The 22,723-nt window shown below is 28.2% G+C and overlaps 1 long non-coding RNA gene across 1 annotated transcript; it reads right to left on the reverse strand.

Moving 5' to 3' along the window:
* Positions 1–5,551: 5,551 nt before the first annotated feature.
* LOC147810956 (uncharacterized) lies at positions 5,552–10,007 on the reverse strand. The gene is made up of 3 exons (XR_015433058.1): positions 9,783–10,007; positions 7,351–7,497; positions 5,552–5,730 (listed from the first exon to the last, which is right to left on the reverse strand). It is a non-coding gene; the product is annotated as an uncharacterized LOC147810956 (long non-coding RNA).
* Positions 10,008–22,723: the final 12,716 nt, after the last annotated feature.

Below are 22,723 nucleotides of genomic sequence, written 5' to 3' on the forward strand. Positions count from 1 at the left end.
AATACAACGGAAACAAACCCTCTTTTGTGTTGATAGCAATATTTTAGTCTATCCTCTCTTTAACCCATATCCACCCCCAGTATAACCTTTATAGACGGAATATTTTGTGCACTAGTATCTTAAAATCATGCTCATATCAAATAGGACAAATAGTTCAATTTTATTTATTTATTTATTTTTACAAACGGAACTACAACGGAAATAAAACCTACTTTTTTGTGTAGATAGCAATTTTTTCTTCTATTCTCTTTTTAACCCATATCCATCCCCAGTATAACCTTTAGATAGAATACTAAGTGTTACAATACCTTAAAAACATGCTCATATCAAATAGGACAAATAGTTCAATTTTATTTATTTATTTAACTTTACAAACGGAAATACAACGGAAACAAGACCTACTTTTTTGTGTAGATAGCAATTTTTTCTTCGATTCTCTTTTCAACCCATATCCATCCCCTCTATAACCTTTATATGGAATACTAAGAGTTACAATACCTTAAAATCATGCTCATATCAAATAGGACAAATAGTTAAATTTTATTTATTTATTTATTTTTACAAACGGAACTACAACGGAAACAAAACCTACTTTTTTGTGTAGATAGCAATTTTTTCTTCTATTCTCTTTTTAACCCATATCCATCCCCACTTTAACCTTTAGATGGAATATTAAGTGTTACAATAACTTAAAAATCATGCTTATATCAAATACGAACAATAATTCTAAAGAAATTCTGATTTAAATACGACCGAAACAAAACTTCTTTTGTATGCTAGATAGCAATATTTTAGTCTATCCTTTTATTAACCCATCCCCTTCTCCAGTATAACCTTTGGAGATGGAATATTAAGTTATCCAATATCTAAAAGTCATAGTCATATCAGATACGAACAATATTTAAAAACAATTATCACAACATGCACTTTTTTTCTAAGTTGCCCCACAAAATGAACAACATCTTCAATCGAATCATGACATTCGGGAATTTATAGCATTGTTTTGAAGAGTTTATGTTCTACAACTTATTCAATTTCGATTAATCTTCATTACTAAAACATCGATTCAATACAAGTGAGTAGAAATCGTATCTCCGAACATTCATTCATTTTTTTACCGATAGAAAAACAAAGATAACACTAACTCGTATTGATGTAATTTTCCTGACATCTTTCATGCAAACAGCGACATTAAAAAACTATAAGTCCTTCCTGAAATCATTAATTAAAAATCTATTCCACTTACAACCTAATGGGACGCAGAGCCAATCGTTTTTATGGAATGAGTTCGTATTGTACTGATATAAACCAATAATAAATACGTATTCCGGACAAAAGATAATTTTTTTAACGAGGAACTGATTTTATTCAGTCTTGTTTGGGATGCATGTCGCATATAAGAAATGTTTAAGACAAATGTAACACGATATATTCATTAGATGAGCGTCACCAAAATGACATTGTTTGTCATCTGTCATAATGATTAATAAGGAATGTCACGCAGATTCTAAGACTATTTGCTTCCGGTGGACGCGGTATGTAAAAGTATGATTGAGTGTGACAGCAGGAAAAAATATATCTTTACGACTCTTAAGCTAATTTTAGCAGAGGTGGATAAATAATAAATGTGGGAATCTTTACCAAGATTTCGCTTTCATCGCTAGTTCATAATTATTAGGTTCTATAACTAGCATTTTATTACTTGATTTAAAAACGTCGTTGACTTCAAAAATATGCAGATGAAGATAAAAATGGACATATTTAGAGCGCTTAAAAATAGGTGCCCCTTCTCAAGACTTGCTAGACGTGTATAAGAAGAAGCAAAATTGAATTCAAATATAAAATATGAAGTTGCCAACGAAAAATGGAAAATAAAGGTGAGAAACAAAACTAGAAAAATCGCAGTAGTAATCGCAGAAATAATAATAAAGAGGAAAAAAACGGAACAAGAAAAGCAATGCATTTTACCCAGTTTCACCCCTCTAGGGCACTTTCTTTTTTTTTTCTTTTTTTTTAAAAAATCTTTCGTTTCACTCTCGGCTACAGCAATTTTTCTAATTTTGTTTTCCACCTTTATTTTCCATTATTTGTTGGTAACTTCACATTTAATATTTCAAATTTCTCTTTCGCTCAGTTTAAGAATTGATGCCCATTTTTGAGTGCTTGAAACATGTCGACTTTTGTTTCCATCTTCCACTACTTGAGATCAATGAAGTTTTTAAATCAATTTATAGCTTACCGCTTCCATTTCTTGATATTGTTTATGAAACCGTTCATTGTTTTTAACTTCTAGTATATTTAGGATATAATTATTAGCAGTATTTAGTTGGTACATAAGTTAATTGTTTGTTAAAGGTATTTTTCTAATTGATTCTATTTTAAAATATTCTCAGCACTCATTTGTAATTTAATTCAAGATTTAAACTTCAATTGTATGCATCGTTTCAGGTTTTACAGTATGCATAACTTAATTTTTTATTATTGGAAAGTTGCAGGAGAACAACTTTAAAATTTCTAAGATGCAAAGGAAATTTTAGAAATTCATGTTTTAAATTTCCTTTAAAAAACTAATATTTTTAGAACAAAAATATTATTTTAAGACTGTGCATCTCAAAATCTATTCCATACATCCCGCATTTGAGCAGTAAATCTTTTCGAAAAAGGCAATCAAATATCCTGCTTCAGATAAAGAAACGTAGCTTAATTTTCAACAAAGAATAAAACAATAAGATTAGATAAATCTAATATGCAACGATTCCTCAAAATTTCAGCAAACATTTCCAGCTAAACTTCTAACATAAAAAAATTATCTACTAGTGGACTAAATAATAGTATCGACGAGTGAGTGAGTAAGCATGAATTTATTAGAATAAGGTATCTACGAGAGGAGTAAATAATAGTATTTACGAGTGAGTAAGCATAAATTTATTAAAAAAAGTATCTACGAAAGGACTAAATAATAGTATCTACGAGTGAATGAGTCAGCATAAATTTATTAAAAAAAGTATCTACGAAAGGACTAAATAATAGTATCTACGAGTGAGTGAGTAAGCATGAATTTATTAGAATAAGGTATCTACGAGTGGAGTAAATAATAGTATTTACGAGTGAGTAAGCATAAATTTATTAAAAAAAGTATCTACGAAAGGACTAAATAATAGTATCTACGAGTGAATGAGTCAGCATAAATTTATTAAAAAAAGTATCTACGAACGGACTAAATAATAGTATCTACGAGTGAATGAGTCAGCATAAATTTATTAAAAAAAGTATCTACGAGTGGACTAAATAATAGTTTCTACGAGTGAATGAGTCAGCATAAATTTATTAAAAAAATTATCTACTAGTGGACTAAATAATAGTATCTACGAGTGAGTGAGTAAGCATGAATTTATTAGAATAAGGTATCTACGAGTGGAGTAAATAATAGTATTTACGAGTGAGTAAGCATAAATTTATTAAAAAAAGTATCTACGAATGGACTAAATAATAGTATCTACGAGTGAATGAGTCAGCACAAATTTATTAAAAAAAGTATCTACGAAAGGACTAAATAATAGTATCTACGAGTGAGTAAGCATGAATTTATTAGAATAAGGTATCTACGAGTGGAGTAAATAATAGTATTTACGAGTGAGTAAGCATAAATTTATTAAAAAAAGTATCTACGAAAGGACTAAATAATAGTATCTACAAGTGAATGAGTCAGCACAAATTTATTAAAAAAAGTATCTACGAAAGGACTAAATAATAGTATCTACGAGTGAATGAGTCAGCATAAATTTATTAAAAAAAGTATCTACGAGTGGACTAAATGATAGTATCTACGAGAGAATGAGTCAGCATAAATTTACTAAAAAAAGTATCTACGAGTGGACTAAATAATAGTATCTACGAGAGAATGAGTCAGCATAAATTTACTAAAAAAAGTATCTACTAGTGGACTAAATAATAGTTTCTACGAGTGAATGAGTCAGCATAAATTTATTAAAAAAATTATCTACTAGTGGACTAAATAATAGTATCTACGAGTGAGTGAGTAAGCATGAATTTATTAGAATAAGGCATCTACGAGTGGAGTAAATAATAGTATTTACGAGTGAGTAAGCATAAATTTATTAAAAAAAGTATCTACGAAAGGACTAAATAATAGTATCTACGAGTGAATGAGTCAGCATAAATTTATTAAAAAAAGTATCTACGAAAGGACTAAATAATAGTATCTACGAGTGAGTGAGTAAGCATGAATTTATTAGAATAAGGTATCTACGAGTGGACTAAATAATAGTATCTACGAGTGAATGAGTCAGCATAAATTTATTAAAAAAAGTATCTACTAGTGGACTAAATAATAGTTTCTACGAGTGAATGAGTCAGCATAATTTTATTAAAAAAATTATCTACTAGTGGACTAAATAATAGTATCTACGAGTGAGTGAGTAAGCATGAATTTATTAGAATAAGGTATCTACGAGTGGAGTAAATAATAGTATTTACGAGTGAGTAAGCATAAATTTATTAAAAAAAGTATCTACGACCCAAGTAGCACAATTCACAAAAACGATATCGTAAAAACTTAGCTTTGAACATTGTACAATATCGTAGCGAAATATTGTACTATATAAAAATGGACCCCTTTTATAACGTATATTCAATATTGCAAAACAATATTGTTCGATATTGTAAAAACGTTGGGGAACGTCGATCGACATCTCTCTGCATTTACAAACGTTGTACTATGCCAACCGACATCGTCAACACGATATTCAAAAAACGAATGCTGTGGAATGCCGACAATCGCCAAAATTACGTTATTTGGGAAAGTAAAAATTAGCTTTTGAAAATATTCATGCCTGTTTGTAACCTGGAAAAAGCTGATAACAAAACCATTCTAGCTTGTTTAAAATTAAATTATATGACATTACCAAAACTTATAGAATTTTAAAGTCTGCAGCTTAGTTATTAATATTTAATAAGTTTGGGTAGGCAGGTATATTTTACTAATATTCTAGAAAATAAGCTAGAAAGTAAATAGTTTTGTTAAGATATTTCTTCTCTTTTTCAGGGTACAAGCAGCCATTTATACTGAGAAATAATTTTAATATTTTAAGTGATTTGTGCAATAATTTTCACAGCATCTATATTTTACTATGTAGATTAAAATTACAATATGTTTAATTTAAAACGATAAACTTTTTTGCTGTGACGTTTTAGTACTATATAATCTGTATTTTACTTAAATAGTATGTATGGAAAACAAAATTCCTTATCTTCAAAGCCTCAGGTTTGATTTTAAGAAAACTGATTAAAAAGAAAAAAAAAAGCAATATTTACACTTATATTGTCATAATAAAATAACAGGAGTCACTTCCTCAGATTTCTGATTTAAAAAAGGGTAAGCATGGCAGAATAAGCTGCGATTTAATTTACTTATAGCCTTTGTCCAATAAAGTGTTGCCAAAATATCTATTCGGTTATCTTATTATCTATTCTCTACGGTTGTCAAATCTGTAAATGAAATATAATTTTTATAAAACAGTAAAGAATAATATACTAATTTCTATAATTTATTATATTCTTTAATACAATCAATTGTTTCTAAAACAAAACTGTCAGTTGAGACAAACTTAGTCTTCCTGCCTTCCCGGTCGTTGGCGGTGGCAAGAACTTCACCAAATTTTTCAGCTTTTTCTAGTCAGCTAGTTTCTTCAAACAGTCTGAAGGTAGCAGCTGAAAAAAAATAAGACATGACATGAACTGGGGTTAATTTTAATATTTTTAAATTAAAAGACAAATAGTTATATTGAAAACATTACATGAACTAAAGTGGACATAAGCATAACGCAAGTACTACTAGCAGCGTTTATGCTAATCCCTAGGTTGACAATTCTTTTGTATAGAATCAGAGCAGTCTTTATGTTTTCAGTAAGTTTATAACATATGGTATATGAGTAAGTTTACAGTAAGAACCTTACGACCCTTTACGAGTAAGTTTATAACATATGGAAAATATTATATTTTATAATATAATAGATGGAAAAAAGTTTTTCTTTGAATAATTTTTAAAAATTATTTGGTAACCTTTCGATGAGGTGATCCGGGTTCCACATCTAACATGTGCTTACCACAGTGCTGATTCAGATATAGTGAAGTATTTTGTAAAGGTACCGCTAAGTGGTAATAAATTTGGCTTGGACACAGATCCCTGTTCTTTAACCATTAAAACAAAGTTTCAATTAGCAAACCATAATTTTATTTAAAAAGTGAGATTTTTTTCTCTTGATTTTTAATATGATAGATTCATCAATAAATAAATAAATATTTAATCATTTTTATATTAAAATATTCATTTTTAATCTTATATCAAAATAGATAAGTTAAGCTAAAAAAATTTTTTTTTAAAAATATGTACTCATTGGAATTTTTTTTCACAAAATTTCTTTATAGAAAATCTGATAATGTCAAAGATACTATAAACATATTATGAGGAAAAAAATACCAGTTAATAACTCTACTACTTCAAATAGACTTTAAAAGGGAAGAATGACACTATATCAGGAAAAAACATCTGAATTCATCAGCTCCCTTTTTTTCCCTTCTAATATAACCTCAAGCTTTAGAAATAGACATTTTCCACCAATAAAATATAATGTAGATTTTAATTCCATGCTTTTTCAATCAAAAGGTAGAATTTTAATTAACATTTGCATTCTTTTTTTTAAAAAATTCATGTTTATTAATTATTTTCTACAGCTATGCAAGTCTATATTAAGACAGCATTAAATGTGTACTTTAATCTGTACACATTTAATGCTATCCAATCAATCTCAAGAATCAAAAAGATTTTTAAAAATGTAATTTCAAATGTGTTGAAATTTAACATACACCAAGAAAGAAAGTAATTTCAATAACTAAAATTAATTAATGCAGCAATTTATTTAAAATAAATTTTAAAACTAAGAAAAGAAAACAATAAAAGTATCAATAATTTAAAACACTGTTTTTTAACTTTCAAAATCAATGATTTTAAAAAAAATCATTTGATTTAAATCATGTATTAAATCATGATTTGAATCAAGCTGATTTAAATCAACAAACCCTGATAGCTAGTAGTTGAGAAAAGACGCCATGAAAAACATTACAAAACTTTAAGAGTGGCTAACCTTTGAAACATACAATGCTGTAAAATGTAAAAGTATTAGAGTTTAGAATACAAACTAAACAAAATAAAACAGGAAGGACCAGGGTAATTAATTTAAGGAATAACTGATCCATTTTAGTGCAAGATAATGACTCATGAAAAAGTAAAGTCTTATTACAAATTTTAAAATTCTATGTCTATAAAATTACCCAAGATGGTGTTTGTAACAGCTGAGAGGCTTTCAAAACACTGTTTCCCTTTTCATTCTAATTTACAATACGTCATCGCCAATTCCAAGATGGTGCTGAAGTAAAAGAGCATAGGTAGCCTTTACAGATGGTTTCAAAATAACATATCTGAAAGAAAAAAAAGATACATATATAATGTTTTAATAACCATTACAAAATGTACCTCATATTTTATCATCAATTAAGACCATACAAGTAAAACGGGCATAGGATTGCTGAAGTAAGGAATTATCTAAATTTTTCATTTTCATAATATATTATTTCTTATTTCAGTCACTTTATTCTCTAAAAAAGTTCTTGCATTAGTTCTTTACTTTGTATATGAGAAGCTTCCAAAGCAATGGCCTTCACATAAACATATTAAACATTGCAATATCAGACTGTATGAAAACGAATTCAATTATCAAGAATTCTATGTATAAATAGTGTGCGGAGAAATACCCATACCATCAAAACACTTATCACAGTCATATTTGACTTAAGAATCACATAAGTTAAAATATGTTGCAAAGTTGGGACACATTCAGCTATGGATTGCTTTTCATTTTGATATGTACAGGGTATCTGCGACATTTTAGATTTTCAAATCCCTGACTTTCCATCAATAATTCCAAGAAGTTGTCATGACTTACCGAAGTTACTATTATCTCCGACAAAAACACAACAATAAATTTAAAAAAGCATTATAATAACATTAATTGAAATGATAGGTATAACCAAAGCTGTTATACTCTGAATCCTTGAGGCAGAATTTTTTCGAGCTATCTGCGACAAAACTCTCTAGCACTAATATCTTTCTGCAAGATACTTTTCATAATAATAAACATGTATGTTACTAATTTAAAATAACAAAAGTGCCGTGTTTATAAAATAAAAATACCTATATATTACTTTCTTTAAATTGACGTGTAATTTTTTTTAATAACATTACATGTAACATTTTCGCATTTTGCTGGGAGGTGGGGGAAAACAGAAATTATTTCCTTCTTCTTTTGTAACTAATCATCACATAAAAAAATTGCAAATCATTAAATCCGCAGTAGTACTTGGCGAAAATAAAAAAAGATTGACAACAAATTCACACGGATCGGTTGCCTCAAATGAGTGTTTCGTTTCTGGATTAGGCTGTTGTATAAAAATATCAGACAAACTATGGAGAAATCAGTAGCAATAACTGATAAAATTCCGACAGAATTATTGACTTAAAAAGTAAGTACCCAAATACAAGATTCCAATTTTACAGGTTGTTTATCAGGATATTTAAAATCCATGTGAAAATCAACATCAATAACTGACGGAAATAAAACAGAAAAAATACATCAATTTACGATATCCCAAATACAAGATTCCAATTTTACAGGTTGTTTATCAGGATATTTAAAATCCATGTGAAAATCAACATCAATAACTGACGGAAATAAAACAGAAAAAATACATCAATTTACGATACTATCGGCGTATATTGAGCATGTCAAAAAGTTATTATTTAAATGCGTAACTCAAATATAACGGGTAAATTTCTGTCAAAAAATAAATAAAGGTAATTTTCATCATATTTCAAGTCTTGCAGACAAATTGTAATAGTGCACAGAATCAATTAAAGTAAACAAATAATAAAAGTACCTAAACAAGGTCTTTGGGAATATCAGAATTGAATAATGTGATATAATTTAATAGTTAACAAACTTGGACTAGAAACAATAGGAAATTGGCGTAATTCTGGCAAATATATATATACATATCAAAAACCCTTCCGAAATTATTCATTAATTGATTAATGAGCTATTCGGTTCGGTAAGTAAGATGTAGATATATAAAATTTTCATGATTCAATTCTTTTGCTTTGTAATTTAAACATTATATATTAATTAAATACTACATTAAACATAATATTAAATAATAATTAAACATATATATATATATAACTACAAACTTGTACGGTTGCGCAAAAAAAACTTCTTACTATCAGTAACATTAGAGATCTTATAAAATCTTCAGTAGACATATTAAATCAATCCAGTAGACATACTAAATCTTCAATTTAAAATTTCGAAAAAAAAAAAAACATTTCAATCTACCATGACAAATTAATAATTAAAAAATATGCAAATATGATCTATTTGTTAGCTCGCTTAGCTCTTAAATTTTTAATTAGTTTAGAAAAAAATATTTTTCATCGAACGTACAAGTTGCAGGTGTGGAAAAAATATAAACATAAGCATGTCAGAAGGCTTAACACCTCCAAACATACTATAAAATTACGTCACTGTTTGCGAATATGAGAATTGAATAATGTGATATAATTAAATAGTTAAGCAGCCTGGACATGAAAAAAGAGGAAATCGATGTAATTCTTGCAATAAATAATTATATATATTAAAAACAGCACATACCTGCCAAGATCAGAGAATTCGCTCACTTCAACAAGGTGCATTAATTCAGATTCATCAACAGCTGGTTTGAGTTTTCGGGCTCGCTTAATCGAAACACTTTCATTTCACTTACATTATGAGCTAAGATATAAATCTTATGAGGCGAAATTAGATTTAAATATAAGAAGACAAAAGATAAATAGACAGCAGGCATAGCGGACAATGATAAACAGCATCTTAACGGATTACGGTTGCGGTTTCGAGTGGAATATCGTAGATTTCAGTATTTAGAGAAAACAATCGATGTCGTGACAAAAACACGATTGCAATATTGATATCAAATATTGTCCGAGTGTTGTTCGGATATCTCTAAATTTATATTTTAAATTTATTTTTTGGAATAATAACTATTTGACGTCATTTTTTGACTTTTCAATGATTAATTTCGATTTAAGGACACAATAAAGTTCAAAATGAAAAGTTTTACAAACAGACTTTTAATGTGAAATCGACGGGAATTGTACAATATCGTACACACAATTTCGATTTTCGCCAATATTGACAATGTCGGTCGATGTAGATTAAAGCTGTTACAATATCCCTGTGCTACTTGGGGAAAGGACTAAATAATAGTATCTACGAGTGAATAATGAGTCAGCATAAATTTATTAAAAAAAGTATCTACGAAAGGACTAAATAATAGTATCTACGAGTGAGTGAGTAGGCATGAATTTATTAGAATAAGGTATCTACGAGTGGGGTAAATAATAGTATTTACGTGTGAGTAAGCATAAATTTATTAAAAAAAGTATCTACGAAAGGACTAAATAATAGTATCTACGAGTGAATGAGTCAGCATAAATTTATTAAAAAAAGTATCTACGAAAGGACTAAATAATAGTATCTACGAGTGAATGAGTCAGCATAAATTTATTAAAAAAAGTATCTACGAAAGGACTAAATAATAGTATCTACGAGTGAATGAGTCAGCATAAATTTATTAAAAAAAGTATCTACGAGTGGACTAAATAATAGTATCTACGAGTGAATGAGTCAGCATAAATTTATTAAAAAAAAGTATCTACTAGTGGACTAAATAATAGTTTCTACGAGTGAATGAGTCAGCATAAATTTATTAAAAAAATTATCTACTAGTGGACTAAACAATAGTATCTACGAGTGAGTGAGTAAGCATGAATTTATTAGAATAAGGTATCTACGAGTGGAGTAAATAATAGTATTTACGAGTGAGTAAGCATAAATTTATAAAAAAAAAGTATCTACGAAAGGACTAAATAATAGTATCTACGAGTGAATGAGTCAGCATAAATTTATTATAAAAATTATCTACTAGTGGACTAAATAATAGTATCTACGAGTGAGTGAGTAAGCATGAATTTATTAGAATAAGGTATCTACGAGTGGAGTAAATAATAGTATTTACGAGTAAGTAAGCATAAATTTATTAAAAAAAGTATCTTCGAAAGGACTAAATAATAGTATCTATGAGTGAATGAGTCAGCATAAATTTATTAAAAAAAGTATCTACGAAGGGACTAAATAATAGTATCTACGAGTGAATGAGTCAGCATAAATTTATTAAAAAAAGTATCTACTAGTGGACTAAATAATAGTTTCTACGAGTGAATGAGTCAGCATAAATTTATTAAAAAAATTATCTACTAGTGGACTAAATAATAGTATCTACGAGTGAGTGAGTAAGCATGAATTTATTAGAATAAGGTATCTACGAGTGGAGTAAATAATAGTATTTACGAGTGAGTAAGCATAAATTTATTAAAAAAAGTATCTACGAAAGGACTAAATAATAGTATCTACGAGTGAATGAGTCAGCATAAATTTATTAAAAAAAGTATCTACGAAAGGACTAAATAATAGTATCTACGAGTGAGTGAGTAAGCATGAATTTATTAGAATAAGGTATCTACGAGTGGAGTAAATAATAGTATTTACGAGTGAGTAAGCATAAATTTATTAAAAAAAGTATCTACGAAAGGACTAAATAATAGTATCTACGAGTGAATGAGTCAGCATAAATTTATTAAAAAAAGTATCTACGAAGGGACTAAATAATAGTATCTACGAGTGAATGAGTCAGCATAAATTTATTAAAAAAAGTATCTACGAATGGACTAAATAATAGTATCTACGAGTGAATGAGTCAGCATAAATTTATTAAAAAAAGTATCTACTAGTGGACTAAATAATAGTTTCTACGAGTGAATGAGTCAGCATAAATTTATTAGAATAAGGTATCTACGAGTGGAGTAAATAATAGTATTTACTAGTGAGTAAGCATAAATTTATTAAAAAAAGTATCTACGAAAGGACTAAATAATAGTATCTACGAGTGAGTGAATCAGTATAAATTTATTAAAAAATGTATCTACTACTGGACTAAATAATAGTATCTACGAGTGAGTGAGTAAGCATGAATTTATTGAAAAAAAGTATCTACGAAAGGACTAAATAATAGCATCTACGAGTGAGTGAGCATAAATTTATTAAAAAAAGTATCTACGTAAGGACTAAATAATAGTTTCTACGAGTGAATGAGTCAGCATAAATTTATTAAAAAAAATATCTGCGAAAGGACTAAATAATAGTATCTACGAGTGAGTGAATCAGTATAAATTTATTAAAAAAAAGTATCTACGAAAGGACTAAATAATAGTATCTACGAGTGAATGAGTCAGCATAAATTTATTAAAAAAAGTATCTACGAAAGGACTAAATAATAGTATCTACGAGTGAATGAGTCAGCATAAATTTATTAAAAAAAGTATCTACGAAAGGACTAAATAATAGTATCTACGAGTGAGTGAGTAAGCATGAATTTATTAGAATAAGGTATCTACAAGTGGAGTAAATAATAGTATTTACGAGTGAGTAAGCATAAATTTATTAAAGAAAGTATCTACGAAAGGACTAAATAATAGTATCTACGAGTGAATGAGTCAGCATAAATTTATTAAAAAAAGTATCTACGAAAGGACTAAATAATAGTATCCACGAGTGAATGAGTCAGCATAAATTTATTAAAAAAAGTATCTACAAGTGGACTAAATAATAGTATCTACCAGTGAATGAGTCAGCATAAATTTATTAAAAAAAGTATCTACGAGTGGACTAAATAATAGTATCTACGAGTGAATGAGTCAGCAAAAATTTATTAAAAAAAGTATCTACTAGTGGACTAAATAATAGTTTCTACGAGTGAATGAGTCAGCATAAATTTATTAAAAAAAGTATCTACGAAAGGACTAAATAATAGTTTCTACGAGTGAATGAGTCAGCATAAATTTATTAAAAAAAGTATCTACGAAAGGACTAAATAATAGTATCTACGAGTGAGTGAATCAGTATAAATTTATTAAAAAATGTATCTACTACTGGACTAAATAATAGTATCTACGAGTGAGTGAGTAAGCATGAATTTATTGAAAAAAAGTATCTACGAAAGGACTAAATAATAGCATCTACGAGTGAGTGAGCATAAATTTATTAAAAAAAGTATCTACGTAAGGACTAAATAATAGTTTCTACGAGTGAATGAGTCAGCATAAATTTATTAAAAAAAATATCTACGAAAGGACTAAATAATAGTATCTACGAGTGAGTGAATCAGTATAAATTTATTAAAAAAAAGTATCTACGAAAGGACTAAATAATAGTATCTACGAGTGAATGAGTCAGCATAAATTTATTAAAAAAAGTATCTACGAAAGGACTAAATAATAGTATCTACGAGTGAATGAGTCAGCATAAATTTATTAAAAAAAGTATCTACGAAAGGACTAAATAATAGTATCTACGAGTGAGTGAGTAAGCATGAATTTATTAGAATAAGGTATCTACGAGTGGAGTAAATAATAGTATTTACGAGTGAGTAAGCATAAATTTATTAAAAAAAGTATCTACGAAAGGACTAAATAATAGTATCTACGAGTGAATGAGTCAGCATAAATTTATTAAAAAAAGTATCTACGAAGGGACTAAATAATAGTATCTACGAGTGAATGAGTCAGCATAAATTTATTAAAAAAAGTATCTACGAATGGACTAAATAATAGTATCTACGAGTGAATGAGTCAGCATAAATTTATTAAAAAAAGTATCTACGAAAGGATTAAATAATAGTATCTACGAGTGAGTGAGTAAGCATGAATTTATTAGAATAAGGTATCTACGAGTGGAGTAAATAATAGTATTTACTAGTGAGTAAGCATAAATTTATTAAAAAAAGTATCTACGAAAGGACTAAATAATAGTATCTACAAGTGAATGAGTCAGCATAAATTTATTAAAAAAAGTATCTACGAAAGGACTAAATAATAGTATCTACGAGTGAATGAGTCAGCATAAATTTATTAAAAAAAGTATCTACGAGTGGACTAAATAATAGTATCTACGAGTGAATGAGTCAGCATAAATTTATTAAAAAAAGTATCTACTAGTGGACTAAATAATAGTTTCTACGAGTGAATGAGTCAGCATAAATTTATTAAAAAAAGTATCTACGAAAGGACTAAATAGTAGTTTCTACGAGTGAATGAGTCAGCATAAATTTATTAAAAAAAATATCTACGAAAGGACTAAATAATAGTATCTACGAGTGAGTGAATCAGTATAAATTTATTAAAAAAAAGTATCTACGAAAGGACTAAATAATAGTATCTACGAGTGAATGAGTCAGCATAAATTTATTAAAAAAAGTATCTACTAGTGGACTAAATAATAGTATCTACGAGTGAATGAGTCAGCATAAATTTATTAAAAAAAGTATCTACGAGTGGACTAAATAATAGTATCTACGAGTGAATGAGTCAGCATAAATTTATTAAAAAAAGTATCTACGAGTGGACTAAATAATAGTATCTACGAGTGAATGAGTCAGCAAAAATTTATTAAAAAAAGTATCTACTAGTGGACTAAATAATAGTTTCTACGAGTGAATGAGTCAGCATAAATTTATTAAAAAAAGTATCTACGAAAGGACTAAATAATAGTTTCTACGAGTGAATGAGTCAGCATAAATTTATTAAAAAAAGTATCTACGAAAGGACTAAATAATAGTATCTACGAGTGAATGAGTCAGCATAAATTTATTAAAAAAAGTATCTACGAGTGGACTAAATAATAGTATCTACGAGTGAATGAGTCAGCATAAATTTATTAAAAAAAGTATCTACTAGTGGACTAAATAATAGTTTCTACGAGTGAATGAGTCAGCATAAATTTATTAAAAAAAGTATCTACGAAAGGACTAAATAATAGTTTCTACGAGTGAATGAGTCAGCATAAATTTATTAAAAAAAATATCTACGAAAGGACTAAATAATAGTATCTACGAGTGAGTGAATCAGTATAAATTTATTAAAAAAAAGTATCTACGAAAGGACTAAATAATAGTATCTACGAGTGAATGAGTCAGCATAAATTTATTAAAAAAAGTATCTACGAGTGGACTAAATAATAGTATCTACGAGTGAATGAGTCAGCAAAAATTTATTAAAAAAAGTATCTACTAGTGGACTAAATAATAGTTTCTACGAGTGAATGAGTCAGCATAAATTTATTAAAAAAAGTATCTGCGAAAGGACTAAATAATAGTTTCTACGAGTGAATGAGTCAGCATAAATTTATTAAAAAAAGTATCTACGAAAGGACTAAATAATAGTATCTAATAGTGAGTGAATCAGTATAAATTTATTAAAAAATGTATCTACTAGTGGACTAAATAATAGTATCTACGAGTGAGTGAGTAAGCATGAATTTATTGAAAAAAAGTATCTACGAAAGGACTAAATAATAGCATCTACGAGTGAGTGAGCATAAATTTATTTTTAAAAACGAGTTAAATATCCAGTTTTATATACAAAAATGTAACTAAATGTAAGATTAAAGGAAAGATGTGAGACTAAAGATACTAAAGGAACTAATGTGACAAAGCATACTAAAGATATACTTTTTTTTTAAATTTTCTCACCGCATAGCAGGGCATATTAATAGAATATAAATATTAGGGGGACCGGAAAGTAATGTCACTTCAGTGCATTTGATACTTGTTATCAGGATTTTATTTTTAATCAATAATGTATTCATCCTCGTTATCAACAACCCTTCAATGCCGAATTGAAAATGAATCGAAAAAAAATGAATTGGTTTTTAAGACTTACGAATATTTAATGCAACGAAACTACCTTATTTTCCGATCCCCCTAATATTATCTGCGAGTGTAAATATTTGAAATGATTCTATTATATAGCTTACATTCAAACTGTACATTTTTTATAGAATTATTAGAAATACAGCATAACTTTCTACTTAGAAACAAAGCATAATATTCTGATACGAAAGGTTATTTTGGTTATTTACTTATTACATTATTAAGATGTAAGTATTATCTATTAAATTTTTACTTAGTCAAAAATGATATTCAAGTGTCGAATTGCCTATAGAGAAACGTGAGTAAATATTTTTCGAATCATGGGACACTTTACAGTTTCATTTTTAAAATTTCCTTTTCAAAATCTATACTTGTGAGATATAAATATTTACAAGCATCAGTCATTAAAATAGTTACCTACAGTTTGCGTTTGGCAGTAACTTTTCTCAAAAATGTTATTAAATATCTAATTCTTTGCAGAGAAACGTAGCTAAAATTTACAGTTCTAATACAATGTCGTTCTAATTTTAAATTATAATAATTAGAGTGAAACAAGATTTTTTTAGAAATGTTCTATTGAACTCATCCTAAAGCATTTAATTTGGTTGGGTGGCTTAGGAGTCTATAACGGACGCACAGACATTTTTATATATTTAGATATTTTTGTAAATTTATATATATTCTTGTAATTTTAAACCCAATCCAAAAGACATGGAAATTACTGGATAAAGTATTGGAAAAAATTTGCTTTCGTGGAAGACTTTTTTTTGTGAAACCAACTCGCATTTGCGTTACATAAGGAGGAAAACCATGGAAACCTCCCATCGGTTGGTCTGACGGCAAGAAATCTCTAACCCATGAATCGTCTAATAGTGTCGATTTTACATCAACACTGTGTGTTTGGTGAGAGTCTGGTGCAGAATTCGTATCGACGAAACCATTGCTGGGATTCAAACCTGAGTCACTTCATTGGGAGGCATGTGAGACAACACGGCTCTGATAAAGATACTAAACTTTACAAAAAAAATCGTCAAGTCAGTGTCATTTTTCCACTTAAATATATTTCACTAAAATCAATAAATAAATTCCACAAAAGCTCAAAATTGCAATTTTTCTCCGTATTGACATTGCGCCATTTTCATAATTGAATGACAAACTGGCACAAAATTTAAACAAACACACATAAATAACTGTTAAAAGCTCAACAGTTATAAAAATAGCCTTTTATTTTCTAAAAACGAACATTTCACGGGGCGAACAGTCTTACAGGAAATTCTTTCTAGAGCTACAAAAATATTTTAATTTTTAATTGAAAAACTTTCCCTTTACTCAAAAATGAGTTTGATTCTAGAAAGTAAGCTCTCCTTATGTATTTTGAAATCATTAAGAAAGAGCTAGAGTGTTAAAAGCTATAATGACACTTAGCTGACAAAAGCTTATAATAAAAAATGAATAAATAAAATTTTATTTCTTTCTGGATGCAATCCGAAAAACATAGTACTTCAAAGTTTCGTAGTTTATCTTTGTGTATTCTGTAGATACGTTTATCTTTGTCTTTCTTGAAATAGATTCTTTGTTTTAAAAATGAAAAAAAAACGTAGTTCACGATATTCTGAAAAGTTTTGAAAAACTTTCAGCATTAATTAATACTGAATACTCAGTCATTTCAAGATGTTTCCGTTCAACAAAACATTAAAAACGGTTCCGATATGAAGGAAAAGTAAGCTGGAGGTGCACTTTATTTCGTTGAATAAACTTTTCCTCGAAACGTAAACATACATCACAAAAGACTTTTATTCTAACATTAAAAAAACATTTAAATATAACAGTATATCTTGGTACAAAATGTGATTTTGTAGCCAGTGTACTCTCTGTGGAGTATACTCTGTGTAGTTTATGCTGAAATTCTTGAATCCATAAAAAAATAGACTATTTGCTATCTATAGTATATAAACTAATTTTTAAAAAAAATTATTATTTTAAGCAATCATCTACGTTAACTGTTAGCTTTTAATAATAATATTGCTTTTGTTATCGAATTTGAGGATATTTTATAACATTCTTTGCAATTAAAAATTTTTATTTAATGAACGAATAAAAAAATTCAAATCATTCAGATATTAAAAGTATACATTTTAGGTTATTTTTACGTTAATTATAAATTTCCTTTTGCTTTATTGAATGGAGCAAAATAATTGATATATAAATAATAATTGTTGATATTGAATTGACAACTGATTGATTAGTAAGGATGATTGAAAGCCTTATTAATGAATGATCATAGGCAGTGACTCCTTTGGAATCAAAAATTATTAATTAGTATTTTTTATTTATTTATTTATTGGTGTATGCTAAAGAATTTCATACTGATATTCTATGCTTTTTTCGGTAGTCATTATAGTCAACGTAACACAACAAAAATAAATGCAAAACATCTTTAGAAATTTCTACCATTAATTCAATCTTTTCCACAGCAATAATCACAGGGAGCATTAAAAATGTAGGTATAAAGTGCTTTATAGTACTAATACTTAAAAAACTTTCAAAATCTTACCCAAACATTTTTATTTCCTGAAGCGTAACAACATCACAAAATCTTTCACTTAGATTTTTACGTCAAATAAGACTGCTTTTGAAATACAAAAGAAATACTTTGTGCTGTTTTAAATGCTATAAATAGCATAAAAGGTTAATTATCGTCTTTATGTGTTTCATGAAATTAATGATTTACTAATAGACGTTTTTATTATTGGTACTGACTTACGATTTGCTGTTTATCACCAATGATGATATAAAACCTATATATTTTACACATTTAAATAATTTAAATAACTTTCATAAATCTATCATGTCGTATTAATTTAATGAAAAAAGGCAAAGGTATTTCAAGTATTTATATAATTTCGTTATTTAATGCAACCGAACTATGTGTTTAAAATAGCTGAAGCAGAATATTTTCTCTTTTTAGCTTGCAAAAGAAAAAAAAAGCAAATAAACCACTAAGATCACAATGCTGCAAGCAAAAAAAAACGAAAAAAAGATAATACATTGAAACTTAAAAAAGATCGGGAAAGAGAAAGCTTTGGAAGCTCTAGAAAAAGAAATATTCCCCAAAATAACTTGACTTCGAAAAAAATTTAACAAAAACAAGTGAAATCTAGCAAGTGGCAAAACAAACTGTAACTGTTTGTGTGATAACTTTACGACTTACTGGTTTTATGAGTTTGAAGAAAGTTGCTTTAGCTTATAAGTAGTGTAACTCTACGGATTTCATAATAAACAATCTCTCTTGTTTTTTTATATCAATGCGATGTTAAAAAACAAACAAACCCTGAGGATCTTTTGGGAACATATTATTATTGTTTCTTTCTTCAGATATGATATAACAGCTTTGTAAACAATTCAGCTATAAAAATCTCTATGGCTCTTGCTCATGTAAATATAAAATACCTTTTAAATTTAAAGATTACAAGAAACGATACCAATTGTGGCTATAAAATTTGGATGTTGAAGGAACTCTTTCTTTAGATTTTTAGATGTACATAAATGTGCTCCGTATTCACCGACCTTAATATAGATTTTTAAAATATTTATCAAAAATGAAGTAAAGGCAAAAAGGAAATTAAAGTTCTGAAGCTTAAAAAGAAAGGACACCAAGTATGGTATAAAATCTTGATACTTGACGCCAAGTACTGCTGCTTTATCTATGAGTGGGAGAGTGGATATAAAAAGTTCCACTGAACGAAAAAATTGGCCAATCGAGAACAAAAATGCGGTTAAAAAATAGGAATGACCTTCGTGTGCCAATGTATGACCGTAACAAAGTTATCATGTCACTGCTACACATAAAGTTGGAGCTCATGAAGAGTTTCTAGAAAGCACTAAATGACGAATTAGGTGGCTTACCTGTGCAACAAATTTCCAGAGTTGAGTTATGCGAAAATCTTCATAGGGCTACAAGTAAGGAAGGTAATTGCAGGCATCCACTCCCAAATCCTACTGGAGGATACTGATAGAAATGCATAGGTTTCATACAGATCAGTTGTACTCGATTTTCTTGGAAATCTGATGACTGTTTAAATATTGAGAAGTATATTAGAGCGTAAAAAAATAGCTAGCTGTCAATACGCGTTCTCAAAATGCATCTTTTTATCCATATCTTGACTCCTTCCTATCAAAAAACTTAGATTTAGTCAATGACAAACATGGTTAAATTTTTCACCAAGAGATCTCGGTTACAGTATCTGGACTGATTGACAGCAGCAATATTGACTCACTTTGCTGAACATGATTCAGCATGATGCAAGAAATTCATCGCAGACGCAAGTCCACAGCCCAAAAAATTCGAACCAAATACACCTTTGATTGAGGAAATGCTTTCACTATCTAGGGACTTTATATGTGTATAACATCTTGAACTATATACTTCCAAACAATATTGTCATGCGACTTAATCTCCCTAGTTTTCACAATTCTTCATCTCTACTGACTAGCTGGCCTAACTTTAAATCACTTATATCGCTAAATGGCTGTTGTGAATGGTTCACATTAGATACTTAAGTTTGACGCTACACTTTAAGGCTGTTTTTCAAAGGCTCCATTGTATATGAAATAACGCTCTTTTGAGAATAATATGTTGTTTTAATAACTGCTGTGAGTTTACAACTCATGACTGTTGTGACAAGTTTGACTTATCTTAAGCCAGCACTGTCTATGCTTATTTTGAAATTGGGGCAAAACTTCAATATGGGGAAAAACTCAATATTTGTGAAAATAAAAAGCATTTGTGGTCTAATTTTTCAATATTTAAAAACTTACTCCAATACTGCACTACCTGGGCTCATAAAAATTTGAAAAAAAACCGAGAATAAGGTAGTGAGTTTAAAAATTTTCATCCAGGTGGGAAAATGTCGCTAAATTGGCGATTTTTATAAACAGTTAAAGAATTTTAAAATTGTTTAACTTTGTCCCTTCTAAAGCTCAAATAATTCTTTACTATAAGATGATATAGTTCAAAATCATTACATTGCTCTTCAAGTGTAAAATACTTAAACTGCAGCCTTTTTATTTTCCTTCGCGATAGAGCTTCGAAAAAACAACGTTCAGCATACTCGACTGGGGCTATGCAAACAAAGAATAACTAAAGCCATATTCATGATTATTCCATGCAACAGTAAAGAGATCTAAATGGTTGAAGAGTTACATCTAAAAGTAGGGGGGTAGAGACAAATGTTTTGCATATTTTGAATAAGCATGTTTCAAATGTTTTAGAAAATGTATTAAATACCAAGATTTCTGTCACTTTTGAAAATTTATTTATCACTTTTATCAAAAATGGGATAAAGAAAAAAAACATTAAATTATCAAAATTATTATTTAAGCAAATTGAGAAGAAACTACTTATCAAATTATAAAAATTGCTATTGAAGAAAGTGGGACTAAAAATATCAAAGTCAGTTTAATTAACGGGTGAAACTTTAGAATGTTTCTAACAGCCTTTCAATCATTTGAATTTCATCAAACATACAAGAAGAGAGTAGTGCTAGCTTGGATTGATAATTTATTTGTTAAAAAAACATTTAAAACATATTTTTAATCAATGTTTAAAACTAGTGTGTCAAGCAAATTGTTTTATACGTAAGAATGCTGATTTTAGTTGTTCCTATTCATTTAATTACTTCCTCATCTTTTACATTATAATTTACAACTTTAGTAACTTTTAAATTATGAAAAATTTAAAACAATACCGTTTCGAAAAAGTAAGTAAGAAAGGTTAAGTAAAAAAAATAGATAGTTTAAGTAAAAAAATAATAAATCGTAATTTCAACTAAGTACAAAGTGTACAAGTAATGAAGTACAAAATATTTTACCATGAGGGACTGAAACTTCTCCTAAGGTAAAATATTTTAAATTTTATCTCGCTTCTCCTTTTCTTTGTAGAAAAACTGTTGACTCATTTTTACAGCAAATAATCTCACTATTATTTAACATATGAATAAAACAAAATTTTGAAATTTGTTATTTTTTTAATACTTAAACTTAATATTGTGGATTAAAATTTTACGTCACCAAGAGTCCCATTCAATCCACAGGCGAAGAACACAGTAAGCTATTAAAAGTTTTCTTAACAAAGAAATATCCCTTTGACTGTAACTTTGTGTTTTAAAATGCTAACATTAGAAAATTAAATTTGAAAATCCGAATACGAATTCTAATTTTTGTATAATATATTCCACAACTGAAGTCTATTACTTCACTCCACAGCTTTGAATAATATATGTTCTGAATAATGTAATCCATTGCTACTGCATTTTATTTATTTTTTCAAGGGGAACAATTTATTTTCGCATTATTATTTGTTAGATATTTATCAAAATCTAAAGAGGGATTGCTCGTTTTTTTTATCTTTTATGTTTCGTAAAACTAAGTCTTACAACTGCATTCGTTATCCAGTAATTTTTACACGTTTTTTTCCGAGAAGCTTTTGTTTTCAATAACTCGACAAACAAAGCGAAATACACAAAAAAATGTAGATAAAAATAATTTTCCAACTACAGAAAAAAATCAGCTGCAGAAAAAAAAATCCAATTTCATTTGCGGATGACAACAAAATTTTCTTGATGACACTGAACTACTCAATAGAATAGAAATTATCACACTGGCTTGTTTTAATCACCTTTCTAAAATAGGAAACTTTTCAACGATTTAAATGTGTACAGAAAAGGGGGCTGAATATATGAATGATAGAGAAGAAAAAAGTGTCACAAAAAGG

This window comes from Parasteatoda tepidariorum, chromosome 4 (genome assembly GCF_982258835.1).
Source record: "Parasteatoda tepidariorum strain Cologne lab strain chromosome 4, Ptep-v5.0, whole genome shotgun sequence".
Lineage (NCBI taxonomy): Eukaryota > Metazoa > Arthropoda > Arachnida > Araneae > Theridiidae > Parasteatoda > Parasteatoda tepidariorum.